A 13,820-nucleotide genomic window follows, 5' to 3' on the forward strand; every position below is an offset into this window, starting at 1 on the left:
GAAGACGCTCCCTCCACCGCCGGCCCACAAGGCGCGCTGTCTCTCCCATGGAGATGAATCAGCCGTTTAGGTGGAGAAACCGCGCCGCGCCAGCCCAGGCGCCCTCGGTCCTCTAGCCCCACAACCTGCCCCAAAGGCCATTCCCCTTCGCGAGGAAATCCGAGCCCCAAATGCCTGCTCTGGACACCTTTCCGCCCCTTGCCAGCTGCATGCAGGAATTCAGCAACACCTCACCCTCCCTCCCCCTCTCCAACACGGCCCCCCACCCAATAAATCGATAGGGGAAGGGTGGAGAATTGAAAAAGGACTTACTTTGGGTGAATCGTTTAACGGCGCTCCCACAAGCCGAGGGTCATCTTACTGTCTTCTCCATACAAGTTTCTCTCTCGCTGCCAGCAATTCAGCCCCTTTTAAATTGGGCTCAGAGTCAAAGCACAACTTTTGGCTCTCTGCCCCGTTATTAAGAGTCTTTCACACACTTCATGAGAAATTGGGGGGCGCGCGCGCTTTGCTTCACTCCTTTATCTCCGCAGCTTGTCCTTTATTGCACTGTTTGGTTGCAAATGGACAAGTTTCTGCCTCTCCCCCTCGCCCCGTAAGCTCTGCCTCCAGCCTCTTCCACAGGAAATTGCATTCAGCCTTCATTACTCAGTTTCCTTCAAGCAGGAGATATTTGGAGTTCAGGCAACCTATAATAAGTTGCTTGGCGCTAAGGTTTCTGGTGGGTGTTGCTGGGTTTTTTTGTTTTTTAGCAGCAAAAGTAAACAGATGCGCGCACACAATTCCACAAACCCACTTTCCGCAAAGTTTTTGTTTTTTTTTTTAAAGAAGAGGGAGGGGCAAAGTGAAGCCGATTTGCGCACTCCTGTGAGGGAAGTACCAGAACCCTAATTCAAAATTTACATGTGGCAGATCTTCAAAGTAAACTTTTGTGTCTGCTTACACACCCAACTTTTCAAAGAGTAGCAACAGTGAGACTAAAATCATATCAAAGGCCTGTTGCCAGCCTTAAAAAAAGTAGGGGGCAGTTTATCCCTGTCTACACACCAGTGTTTTACTTGTATTAATTAAGCCTCTGTTGATACTGATAACAGTTATTACTATTACGGTCGTACCTTGGAAGTCAAATGGAATCCATTCCAGAAGTCCGTTCAACTTTCAAAACGTTCAAAAACCAAATCACAGCTTCTGATTGACTGCAGGAAGCTCCTGTTTGGGTTCCAAAAGAATGTTCACAAACCAGAACAATCACTTTCAGGTTTGCAGCATTTGGGAGCTAAAACGTCCCAAGTTCCAGGTTGTTTGGGATCCAAGGTATGACTGTACCTGCACAGCAGATTCTTCCAGTGAAGAAAATAACCCCAAACCATTTTACACATTTGCATGTATGGTATTGCTGGACTCTTTTGTTGTTGTTGTTTAGTGATTTAGTCATGTCCAACTCTTCGTGACCCCATGGACCAGAGCACTGGACTCTTACAGCTTATCTCACAATCAATCCTTGATTTAGAAGTTGCCATACCTTAAAGCAAGGATGGGGAATGTTGGGCCTGCCAGATGTTGTTGGACTACAACTCCCATCATCTTTGACTATTGGCCATTCTGGCTTCTGCCAATGGGACTTGGAGAGCAACAACATCTTACAAGCCAATGGTTCCCCTACCCCTTTGTCTTAAAGTGTCAGAGCAGCAATTGAGGTGAATAGAGACCACTCAGAGAAGAGATTAGAGAGATTTTCTTACATACACACCCTTTTGGTAATTTTTCATTGTTTCATGTTGCAACATTTTCATAGAAATGAAAAAACCGGCCTGGTTGCCTCTCCCACCTGACTTTGTTTAAGAACTAGTCACATGGCAGGCGCAGCTGAGACAAGAGACATAACTGGCATTCTTTGCTTCCCCATTACAACTTTGGTCCTGGGTTTCTTAGATATCCCACCAGGATCAAAGGGAGCTGGCTGGCAAACGAGGCTCAGCAAGTAGAAATTAGAAAGTTGTATTAGGTTAACTCTAGGTCATTAATTTTATTACCACCTGCGTCAAAGTGGCACAAATTAGAGTTTGCATGTTTAGCTGGACTCACTGAATATGTTTTGTTTAGCTTCCTTTCTTGTTCCAGCACCTCCAAGCTTGCTGAGACTGCTGGGAGTTGTAATCCAGAACCTGGGGGGGGGGGGACCAGGTCACTAGAATAGGTGGAGTAAAACTGGACCTCCAGGCATGGGGTACATGTCACAGAGTCGCATCTTCACAGAAATGCTTTTTAGACTACCCAGGCTATTCTTTTCACAGTTTTGACAATCAATATTTCAGCTTGGGAGGTGCCACGGGCCAAGGGTCTCAGGCAGCATAGGGGTCCCCCACTGCTTTCAGTATCAGGTAGCTAAACTTTGAATAGCATCGTTTGACGAACGACTTTTGCAGTTAAACCGGCAGCTGATACTATTAGGATTTTAACTCACACCATCTAGTAAAACTTGCAATGAAGTTGACATATAAACATCAAATGAACGTAAGTTATAGGTTCAGGGCGGGTTAAGTACAATTTATGTTGACATATTTGTTTTTGGTTCAGATATCATTTTACGGCGAGATAGAAAGTTTGCTCAAGAAGATGTCAATACTCAACCTAATTTGCTTTATGAGTTCCAGACTTGTACATCATGGACATGTCCACCTCTGTTAGGTGTTTTGTATTCAGGTACTGTATACACTAAAGCCATATTAGTCACCCATAAAAGTGTCTGTTTCTTTCCTTTCAGCATCCATTGCTTCCGTTAATGCAATGTTCCAAACTTTATTATGGTATACCAATGATCTAAGGTGGCATCCTTCAGATCTTTCCAGTTTTAGGCAATTGTGAGTCTTGCTGCTGCCAAGGTGAGGCATCCCGGAGTTTTACTGTTGAGGTCCATATTTTCTCCTGTAATTCTTAAAATTCCAACTAGCTAGTATAAGTACACCACTCTTTCCTTCAGTGTGTGGCAGTCTGGCAGTTCTCAGTGTCTCAATCTGTGGTGTATGAGAAAAAAAGACTACAGCACAAATCTTACGTGCAAAAGGTACCAGGTTTAATCCTTGGCATCTCCAGCTACAAATTGCTCAGCTGAGGAATCATAATAGCCCTGCTAGTTAATATTTGGGACAGTTTTGTGAAAGACCTCAGAGACCCTGGAGGACTACTGCTAGTCACAGTACTGTTAAAAAGGGTGATTGCCACCCCCAATTTATGCTGAGCGGTGCACAAGATTCCAGGAAGTTCTGGGCGCTCCCCCAAGGTCATGTTTCCATTGATATTCAAGATATGGCAGAGGCTGTAGTGTCTTTAAGGAATGTGGTTTAATTACACATACAGTGGTACCTTGGTTTTAGAACAGCTTAGTTTATGAACAACTTGGAAATAGAATGCTGCAAACCCGGAAGTAGGTGTTTCGGTTTGTGAACTTTGCCTTGGAAGCTGAACATGTTCCGCTTCCTGTTGAGTGTGTTCCATTTGTAAATTGAGTCCCCCACTGCTAACCAGAGGCTTCCAGTTGAGTCTGTCAGCTGTTGAGTCCCAAGCACCCACCCAACACAGAGGTGATATTTGGAGCTTTTGTTTTTGCTATTTTTATTGCGTTTTTGTTTGTGTGGCTTTTTTGTTTTTTTGACTGTGACTTGTTCTTCGTTTTATGGGACTGACTTGTGACTGTGGCTTGTGACTTTGTTTCTGTGACTTGTTTTTGTGACTGCGTGGAACCCAGTTCAGCTACTGATTGATTGTGTGACTGCAGAAATGGATAAAAGCCCCCCATCCAAACAATGACTATCATCAGTGCACATAAGAAAAAAAAGTAATTTTAATTTTTATCATCTACAATACTGTCTTATTCATTTTATAGTACAGTACATTGATTATTGCTTTCATTTTATGGATCAATGGTCTCGTTAGATAGTAGAATTCATGTTAAATTGCTATTTTGGGGTTGTTTTTAAAAGTCTGGAACGGATTAATCCATTTTGCATGATTTTCCATGGGAAAGTGTGCCTTGGTTTTAGAACACTTTGGTTTTGGAACAGAATTCCGGAACGGATTAAGTTTGGGAACCAAGGTACCATTGTATTTACATCTGTGTTTAGATGAAGGGGGTGCAGATCTTACAGCATTGTTATCCGTAGCAGCCCGGCATTGCAGTCTGAGCCATCGTAAGCACCATCCCTTGGTTCCTGCGTTCCAGCCAGCTCTCTTGGCTGCTACCCTTCGGCTCCTGCATGGTGTTCTCCTGACTTCCTTGATTGTTCCCAGAAACCCCCTGCTCCAAGCCCCTCCTCTCCATCCATCTGCTATCCCAAACCTAGTTTTAAAAGGGCACATTTTTCCTGTGAGTGCACAGCCTGCCCCCTCCCCTGTTTTCAATCCTAAACCGTTCCTCTCCCACAGTAACCATGACAACTCTGTTTTGCACAGATCCAAGGATTTCTCTGGGATGGGCCATCAACACCTTTTGTTGTACTAACAGCCTCTATCCTAGGTGAGGCCCTGTCTTGAAAAAGGGAGCTTAGCCTGTATTTTTCCACTGGCCTGGAATATTCCCATCCATACTCCAAATATTATCTAAATACTAGTGTTTATTAATTTCTGCCCTTCAATAACAGACTCTGGTACCCCAGTTATAACAGTAGGCAACATTGGACTGGGGGGGGGGGTAGATGGCCTCTGACCAGTTTCCTGCATTGCTAATCCACTCAGAGGATTTCTGATGGGTTTCAGAAATAATATCTACATAATTTTCAAATGGCAGAGGGAAAATCCTACTCATTCACAGTTCCACAGACATTTCAATCCTATGCACACCTACTCAAAAGGAACTCTCACTGAGTAAAGGGTACATAGGATTGCAGTCTTAAAACCCCCATTATTTTGTTCATTATAATCCTGTGGGTTGATCCTACTGCTGCTGCTAACAAGGAGTCTTAAGGTACCAAAAAGTCAAAAATAGTATCCCTCCCCCGCCCCGCTGGGAGGTTCATAGATGCAAGTTGGTTCGTATCAAAGTCAATATAAGGAATGAGAGAGGAGAAAGGTTGGCAGGAGAAGGATAAGACCTGATCAGTGAATGCTGGCAGTAGCATGCAATCAAATGTTTCATAGGGGAACAGTTAGGGCCAGAGGCGCCAGCTTGCAAGAGCAGATGGGGTGGGGGCAATGTGTGTGTGATGCGCCTCTTACCCCAAGCCAGGCAGAAGCTCCCCAGGCTTTGGGAAGGAGGTGTCAGGCCTCTGACAGGATCTTACAGCCCTCCTGCCTCCTTGCCAAAGCTGGGTGGGCTTTGGGAAGGTGGCAGGAAGGCTCTTGGACCTGCCTGAGCATCACATCTCCCTCCCTAAGCTGGGTAGAAGTTTCCTGGGCTTTGGGGAACATTTAGGAGACTAGCCTAGTCCCCCTAGTCCACTGACCACACACCACTGAATGCTGGGCTGCTGAGTTTGTCCAAATTCCCAGATCCACGTGAATCAGGACTTTGGAGATGAAATGCAGCAGCAGCAGAAATCTCAGGCCTATTAGTAAACATCTTGGAGAACCCACATCAAAAAAAAGTTCAGAAAAGAGATAACATAATACCAAATGTCAAAAGGGGGGAGAAAAATATACATAGATGCATTTTAATTTATTTCTATGGAACACTATTAAGTCATAAAATGTTTAACAGAACAGTGTCAAATTAACACTGAACATGGATCAAATCTGTTAGCAGTACTATCAAAACATCTTATTTTCCAGACTATGCTCCGTCAACAAAGACTTTGCTTTGTTGTCACAATTCCATGTGACATATTGAAGTAAAGTAGGTTGAAAGCTACTGTAAAGTGGCTACATATCTGATGACAATTTCAGAGTTGCAATGCATGGGCTTCTGTCAAATGTTAAGATTATAGAGTTCCATAGAGAACTAGCCTTCCTCCTTTTTGGTAATGATTAAAGGAATATGGAATATGTTCACCATAGGTGGTGGTGATTAGCAATGGATAGAACAGAGGAAAGAACTGATGTTCAAAATAATATTTTAAAAGGGAAGCACTAAACTGAAGAAGTGGAATGCAATTCAGGAAAGACATAATAAAAGAGATCTAAAACACACAGTTAAGAAAAAGATTAGCAATAAACTAACTTTCTGAGCAGGATCTAAGAGATGGAAGCACAATCTATTTAAGACCTGATATCTATCTTTTTCTGCAATATTATTGTGCTGTTTGATTTTGCTCAGTGCTTTGTCTACTACTGCAAGACACATTAAATAATCAATGAATGTGTAATGTAGCCAATGTCCCTTACCAGAAATAAAGGGATTGTTCTATTTACCATTCATTGATTGGCATCCAATCTTCTAAGGCTGGAACCAGGCAATGGCTTTAGCCTTTTTCAGAGAGCTGAAGGAAATTCGAAAGATGCATTCTTTCTCTCACTTATGCCTCTTGTGAACAGATATTGCACGAGAAGAGCTGCATCTCGCAAGCCTCTTGCATCTCTCCTAAAACCAATTGCCTGTCTCCATCCTAAGAACCATATACATACTGGAGACAATTCAAAGGAGAACAACTATGGTGGTGAAAGAGAGTCTGAAGTTCACAGAGTATGTGGAATCATTAGCAAGACCTGGACAAGGTCAAAACACAGGAAATTAAACCTGGGGAATTTTAGTTTTCAAAGCAGCTGCCATGTTGCAAAGACAGGATAGTCAATGGGGGACAACTCAACCAATTGTGTAAAGAAATTATGGCTATACTAGTATAAACAGGCTGTGCCCCATGACCACACCCATTTGGGACTGCAAAGGAGTATATGATGGAACAGTTTGAAGAAGTGCATGGAAGGGCTGATTTTGCTATGACATGGCTGTCTAGTACATGGTTTGACACATTATACATGATGCAAGATAAACCTAATGAAAGCATTCTGAATAGGAAACCATTGCTGTGTACATGGTGTAAAGCACATTGAAGGCACATTTCCCCCTCTCAGATAATTCTGGGCACTATATTTTACCTCTCACAAAGTTACAATTCTCAACAACTCTTAACAAACCTGTTTTGCAACATGTATTCATATAACACATTTTTAAAGGGTTAGGGTTATTATGAAATCATGATTGAAAAAAACTGTCTTCAATATGTCCCCCTGCCCCTTCTTGAAGTTGGCCTCTGCTGACAAGCAGCTTTCTAACAAGTAAACCCCTGGGTCCTGGTATAACAATAAAAAGTAGACCGGAGAATGAAGGATTGCAAGTGGTCTGGGGTTGCTGATGTCATGAATCTATAGAGTAGGGGTAGCCAATGTGGTGCTCTCCAGATGTCGTTGGACTCCAACTCCCATCAGCCCCAGCCAATGTGAACAATGGAGTCCAACAACATCTTGAAGGCACCATGTTGTCTACCCCTGCTACAGAGGCGTACAGGGCCCAAGGAACATCAGAGGACCAGGGAACAATCTCTCTCTCTCTCTCTCTCTCTCTCTCTCTCTCTCTCTCTCTCTTCTCTCTCTCTCTCTCTCTCTCTCTCTCTCTCTCTCTGTGTGTGTGTGTGTGTGTTTGTTTCAAGTCATCTAGTACCTTGGTCAATGTGCACATTTGCTGGCTTCAGTGCTGAAAATTTACTCGCTCGGCAGTTTGTTTGTTTTTCCCAGGGGTCAAACCGGCATTGGAAATTCCCACCACTCTCCTTCAGAGAGACAGAGCCTGTCTTCATCCGACACTGTGCTACTCCAGCCTGTCATGGCCACCAAAAAGACCCTGCCAGTTTTTTCACAAGGGCTCATTGACCAACGATGACAGAGAGGCTGGCAGGGCTTGTGACACCCGGCGAGCCTGGCTGCAAGCATGTCTCACTGGGCGTGCCTTGGATTTCCTGACTACTAGGCTGTGTGGCTGTGAATCATTCTCAAAACTTGTCAGAGCAGCCACTTTGGGCAGCGGCTGCTTCTTGTTTGTTTACCTGTGTGGCTGATGCATTTTTAAAAAATAAAAAACATGCCCAATTCTCTCCTCATTCAGCAACCGGTTGGGGTGGGCTGTTTGTAGAAGGGATCTGCTTCCTATCACACAATTGAACCCAGCCCTCCACTTTACCTTTCTAGTCCTCCTCTGGGAATCCTGCCCTTTTCTCCCCCATCACCCTGTTGCCTGCCCTTTGGTGCTTCTCGAGATGGGAGGTGGCCCACGTCCCCAAGAATGAAAGCAGTTTGTTTGATGATGAAATATGCCAGCTCACCACTTTCATGTGTCTATTAAGATTCATGCTCACAGGCAGGTGATGTGATAGAGAACCTTTTTTTTGCCTGATTGTTCTTTATTTATAGTGAAAGAAAAGTGGATGTTTGAGTCCTTTCCCACTTTTTCCCCCTTCTTATAATGATGGGGAGTTAGAGAGCACCTTTCATGTGAAGTTTCATAACCACTAATTAAGCCTCCTGGCCCCATTGCAAAGGAGGGCAGAGCTGTCAGTCCAGTTTTGCAGATGGATGAGATGAAGCACAGGAAGACTAAGTGGGTTGTCAAGGTCACACATGAAATTCCTGGCAAGGTTGGGAATGAACCAAAGGGTGCATTTTTTTGAGATCACTTCATGCAGATTAGTTGCCCCTTAACACCATTTATCCACTCAGTTTGGGTGGGCCCAGAATGCAAAAGCATCCCTTTCAAAATCTTAGCAGTCCACACAGAGGTGGCTGCACACTGAGTTCATGGATATGGGGACTCTACCAGGAATGACAGTTACTTCCTATGAATTCACCCAGAACATATATGCCACTTATTAATTGGCCACTATATGCAACTTTAAAACATCTTTCATTCAATTAAGACAACAGAAAACAGAGTTATTAATTTTGGCCAGAAGTCAGATTTGAGTTATATATGTGCAATCTGTGCCAGATATATCAGTAGATTTCCCTTTGGATAGAGTTCCTCAGGAACTCCCAGCACAGAATTAGTCCAGGTCCTTCCTTCCTCCTTTACACCCTTACTCTGCAGCATAAGAAAAGCATCATATGTGAAAACAAAAGGTGGTGCCCACTTGTCTGATTCCCAAGAAAGAAAATTAAAGATTGGGCTTAGCATATTAGTCTTTACTTGTGGGATCAGCATTATAATTTGCAGTTGTTAGTGTCAGCAGTGAGGGACTCACAGGATGGGTCAAAGAACTCTGCAAAACAATGAAGACCCATACTCTATTCATTGGGAATCATATTCTGGTTTCAGTAGCACCTGTCCCCCTGAACACAGTGGGCTCTGAGGTGTAGGCAACAGCAGGAGTGGTGCTCTGGGAGGCTGAGGCAGGCAAGGGCCAGGTGGAGCTCACTAGCTCTGGGAGAAGGTGTGCGATTTCTCAGCTGGATTAGGCTTGGAACAGGTGAGGGTCATATGCCTCATCAAGCCCAGATGCTGCAATCAGCATGCAAAAGGGAAGCAGAGCTGAGGTGCTGTGTTTGTTCAACTGCTCATGCTGATGTAACTTAGCTTGGATGTGCCTGGACCTCTAAGGGGCTGTGCTTCGGGTTTGACTCTGGACTGTGTCCTGACTGCTGGTCTTCAGACTTGGCTACTTGGATTCACCCTGGACTGTGTTTCGTGACCTTTGGACTGGACAGACTGATTTGCTGCCAGGTAGGCCAGGGGTTCAGAACAACTCGTTCTATTGTCTTGTATTGGACAGTTAACAATTCCATGGGAATTGAACCTGGAGGATTCAATCTAGTCTTCCATGCTATATAATGCCTATGTTAAGTCTGCCATCTGGAGTGAGGTATTACCAATATACTGATGACACCCAACTCTATCTTTCTGTATCATCTGAATCAGGAGAGACAGTGGAGGTGTTGAAACTGATGTCTAGAAGCAGTAATGGGCTGGGTGGAGGCCAAGGAATTGAAGTTGAATCCAGACATGGCAGAGGTGCTGTGGATGAGTGATTCCTGGATTGGGATTGGGTACTTTTGGCAAGGTTGCACTCAGTTTGCAACTTGTGCAAAATGCAGGCAGCCAGGGTGTTTGTGGATGCAGCTGGTCACTAACATGTAACACCTATTCTGAAACAATTGCATTGGTTGCTTATTTAAGGTGCATATCAAGACATGTGAAGCTGAAAATGGCTTGGGCCCCAAATATCTGAAAGGACACCATCTTCCATACCAACCCGGTTGTGCTTTAAGATTAGCAAGAAAAGCCCTTTTGGTGGTTCCTGCACTCAGTGAGAACTATGGCTTTGGGGTCCATGGGGAGGGCTTTCCCTGTTGTAGCTCCACACCTATGGAATAACTTCTCCTCTTAGGTGTTTCTCAACATTGCTTTCATCATGCAGCTCATTGTACAGGCCTTTGAGGAGAGGAGCATCTGAGCACTGAGAAAGTTTTATTGTTGCTGCCTTGCTGAGGTTTTGTGGTGATTTATGTTATTGCTGAGGTATTTTCTGTTAGTGCAACCCCATAGCTGTTACAATATAATGACTGCCACAATGGGACTTCCATTTCCCTCTTCCCCCTGAACCCAAAATCTGCTCTGGGTGGTCCCCTAACCCTCCAGAGCAGAACTGAAGGGGGCGGTTGGAAAGGAACAAGAGAGGGAGAGGAAGCTCTGCATCCCTGATCTAATTGGTTGACAGCCCTGTCCCTGATCAAATAATTTTTCAGCTGACTACCTAAGGTATTTCCTGTGTCTCTCTCTGAATTCCCTTTGGTTTTTTCCATTGACATCCAATATTTAACCCACACAATGGAATGATTTTCTAAGGATGTAAAATTATTTTCTTTTGCCTCTAAATATTCCATAGTGGTGTGATTTCATTTTAATAAGGACATATATGTCTAACTTTGCCCTAGCTTTGAGTCTACAAGGTATGTCATTCTAACCTACATGGTTGCCTCTTTTGTTGTTTCACACACCCTAACACTGATCTCATCCGAAGCACCTATTTCCTTGGCAACATAGTTCATCTCTAAATGCATGCCCCACACAGAAAAGCACCTCTTTCCCTGAAGGCACAGGGTTTTGTAGTGCCTCCATCACCAAAGAATGACAAATCTGTAAAAGCACAAGCTGCAGCAGGAGCAGACAAAAAGATGGGTTTAGAATGTCTTTGCACACCTCAGACGTGGAGGTTGGGTGGAGATACATCTGTTAGGAATCAAGGCTTGGAAGGAATGTCAGCTATATTCTCCACTATAATATGTTTGAGGCAAACTTATTCAGTGAGCTTGTATCCTTTTCAATATTATGTAAACCTGGCTTGTAAAATAAGCACCTTTCTTCAGACCTGTCATTTCCAATGGGTTTCCTGTCATAAAAGTCATCCCTGTTGAGGCAGCAGTATATCACTTTGCCACATTAGAGCAAAGGCACTAAATGGAAGGAAGTGGATAAATCAGTCACTGTGAGGCAAATATATGGCGACGGCGCAAGCTGGTGTAGCCTGAACAGGATTCCCAAAGCAAGGAAGCAAATCAAACATCATTGCTGAGCATCAAACAGAGAACACAGTAGATCTTGGTGTGGCTTAACGTGATTTTTCAGTAGATCTTGTTGTGGCTTAACGTGATTTTTCAGAAGGACATCTTAGGGCCCAAGTAGGGACACAGGATGCTCCTGCCCAAGTGGTCTAGGGGAAAAGCTTCCAGGGGACCACAGAGACCTAGCAGTCAACTGGCTACCCTTGTTTCACAGTCGAAGCCAACAAGTGGAAGGATTGGGACTTTTTAGTTAAGAGAAAAGGCAAGTAAAAAAAAATGACATGATAGAGGTTTATAAAATAATGCATGGTGTCGAGAAACAGGCTAGAGAAAACTTTTCCTCCCTCTCTCCCAACACTAATATTTGTGGCCATCCAATGATGCTGAATGTTGGAAGATTCAGCACAGATAAAATAAAGTAGTTCTTCATGTAGTAGCACATAGCTAAACTATGGAACTTGCTCCCACGGGCAGGGATGCCCTCCAACTTGGATGGCTTGGCCAACATCACGAAGGATAAGGTGATGTCTTCCATAGCAAACATAAGGCTTGTGGAATTTTCCAGTTATCCAAAACTCTACTGTGATTATTATTTGTGTTCGCATGACTTTTATTTCCTTCACCAGTTACATAACAGGGAAACTCATACTGGCAGCTAATTACCTGCCATAATGCAGGCATGAATTCCTGCAAAGCAAAGGAGGGATTTCTTTGTGTGTGTTTTTGTTGCAAAGGAGGGTTTTAGTTGGTTCTCTAACTACATAAAATAACCATCTCCTACCTGATTACTTGTTTATGTACAGAACATGTTAATGCCCAGAGATGTGACATTGGAGCAAAACTGGGGTGGGGTCAAGGTCATTACCCCAAATCCTTAAATATAAGGCTAATCTATATATTCTCGTGCTGCTTGTTTGTGTAATGGACTTTCACAGACCAGGGAGTTCTCTCTCATTCATTCATAACAAGTCCAAACTAGATATAATGCTATAAATATATAGCTTGGGGGGGGAATGTTTTGTTCTCTCACAATCGGCAGCCAATGATGTATGCTGGCAAAATACAGACTACTATTACAATTGAGTGTGGGAATGAGTATGGGGCATAGGTGCTGGCTCTTAGGGACTGAGGCACTTGGTCCCCCCCCCAATATTTTTTGAGGGGGGCAGGCCCCCTCTATGTTCAGAGAGCATTTGGCTCTGCCTCCTGGCTCCTTGTGATGTCCCATGTGTGACGTCAGGATGTTGCATCGGGCCCCCTCAATTGTCTGGAGAAGTTGACACCTCTGGTACGGACATGGCAAGTTCCTCTTGACTGTGGGGGAGGGGTTGTGGGTCTGGGGCCCAAATGCAGCCATTTAGGCCTCTCTATCTGGCCTTCAGAACTCACAATCTAAGTCACATCCCTCATTGGCCTTGCTCCATGCTGTCCTTGAGTGCTTTCTGCCTGGATGGATGGAATGCGTTCTTGAAGTATGATAATGCCTCTTGTTGTGGGGGAGGAAGGGAAAGGAGAATGTTAGCCGCTTTGAGACTCCTGAAGGGGAGTGAAAGGCGGGATATGAAATCCAAACTCTTCTTCTTCTTCTTGTTTGAGTGAGAATAAAAAGGAGAATGAACATTCATGTGAATAGATGTGGATGTGTAGAAACCTCTCACTTTTGCATGGCTGAAATATAACCTACTGTACCAAAGGAAGAGTCCTGTCCATTGCTCCACTCACTCCTGCCTCTAGCCATACCCATTTTTCCTCTGCTTGCACCCGTCATTGTCTTGTGAAGGGTGCCCATGAGGGAATGCAGCACTTAGGCTGAAAAAAAAGCTTTCCTTACCCTGTTTTACATATTATGCAAGTAGGAAGAAGTTAGACATGTGGTTGTCATTTTGGCGGAGTCCTTGAATTAAGGATCACATGAAGTTTGGGTAAGAATGCAGGAAAGAGAGAGAATCAATTTTAATCAGTAAGAAAGCTGCAATTGAAACATGCTCAGATTCCATATTTGGCTGTACAAAACTTTCCAGCACCCTTACACATTCACTAAAATTAAATGGCAGATTTTTTTTTTCTTTCTTTCACTATATCAGTACAGACAGAATGGTGCTGGGAGAATGTATTTGTGAACTTCCATTTCTTAAAGCATTCTTATACATAGAAGCTAGCTTATTATATAGGCTAGGTTAGCCGTCTCCCTGATGTGCTAGGGATTTTTTTTATACCAGAGGGCATAAAATGGCAGTTTCACTCACATTGGCAGTCTGAAGATGAATATATGGACTGATTTTGCAGTCATGTAGACTCCCCTTCAGTGTACTCCTTTGGAACTCAACAAGCGTGATAGTGTT

General features: G+C 43.8%; 1 protein-coding gene across 1 annotated transcript in view; it reads right to left on the reverse strand.

Moving 5' to 3' along the window:
• The window catches only part of MDFI (MyoD family inhibitor), a 50,957-nt gene extending 50,138 nt beyond the window's left edge, over positions 1–819 (reverse strand). The window contains exon 1 of the mRNA XM_081865433.1: positions 313–819. The gene's annotated coding sequence lies outside the window, so the exon portion shown is untranslated. The remainder of the gene's footprint in view (positions 1–312) is intronic.
• Positions 820–13,820: the final 13,001 nt, after the last annotated feature.

The sequence above is a fragment of the Podarcis erhardii genome (genome assembly GCF_964252035.2).
Source record: "Podarcis erhardii genome assembly, chromosome: 6".
In the NCBI taxonomy this organism is placed as follows: domain Eukaryota; kingdom Metazoa; phylum Chordata; class Lepidosauria; order Squamata; family Lacertidae; genus Podarcis; species Podarcis erhardii.